The sequence below is a fragment of the Mandrillus leucophaeus genome, unplaced genomic scaffold (assembly GCF_000951045.1).
Source record: "Mandrillus leucophaeus isolate KB7577 unplaced genomic scaffold, Mleu.le_1.0 Scaffold474, whole genome shotgun sequence".
NCBI lineage: Eukaryota > Metazoa > Chordata > Mammalia > Primates > Cercopithecidae > Mandrillus > Mandrillus leucophaeus.
Window position 1 is genome coordinate 481,481 of NW_012105076.1, and position 1,122 is coordinate 482,602.

Sequence of the window (1,122 nt, forward strand, 5' to 3'; positions counted from 1 at the left end):
CTGGGAGGTGGACATTGCAGTGAGCTGAGATCGTGCCATTGCACTCCAGCCTGGGCAAGAAGAATGAAACTCCGTCTAAAAAAAAAAAAGAAAAGAAAGAAAAGAAAAGAAAAGAAAAGAAAAGAAAAGAAAAGAAAAGAAAAGAAAAGAAAAGAAGGAAGAAGCCTGACTGACAATAGGACACTGAGGATCACCCTGAAGGAGGAGGAGGAGTGGATAGCGAGTCATGCAGCTCTCTGGAGGAGGCCTGTTTGGGGCGGGAGGACACTGCCAAGGGCCCTAAGACAGGACTATGCTTGAAATGTCCAAGAAAGAGCAGAGGCCACAGGTGAGGAGGCGAGACTGTAGGAGACAAGGTCAGAGAGGGAGTAGAGGCCAAATGATACAAGACTTGTGACCAGCGTCAGGTTGTGGGCTACTGCTGGGTGGAGGAGAAGCCAACAGTTTTACAAAGAAGACAGACATGCCCTGATTACATCTTAATGGGCTCCCCAGCTTCTGTGTTACCATAGACTACTGTGGGCAAGGGCAGGACAGAGAGACCCATTGGGAGCTGTACTAATCTGCGAGGGCTGCCATAACAAAATACTGCAGCCTGGGCAGCTTCAGCAACAGACGTTTGTGTTCTTATAGTTCCTGAGACTAGAAGTCCCAGATCAAGGTGTTGGCTGGTTTGGTTTCTCCAAGGGCCTCTCCCCTTGGCTTGTGCACGGCCACCTTTGTGCTGTGTCCTCACATGGCCTGTCCTCTGTGTGTGCACCCCTGTGTCTCTCCCTTTTCTAAGGACAACAGTCGTATTGAATCAGGGCTCCACAATTATCATCTCCTTTCACTTCTTTAAAGGCACTATCTCCAAATATAGTCACGCCGTGGGTTAGGGCTTCTGCATATGAATATTGGGAGGACATAATTCAGTTCATAACAGGAAGCGACTGCACTAACCCCAACAAGAGAGGACCATGCTTGGACCCTGGTCTTACCAGTGGAGATGATGAGAAGGAGCTGGGTTTAGGCTCTTTTTCTGAAGGTTGAATAAGACAGAACCATTTTTGTTCCAGCATTCATGGGTATCAAGAATGAGTGGAAGGAAGACATTAAATTGTGAACACTAGAAAAAAGAGT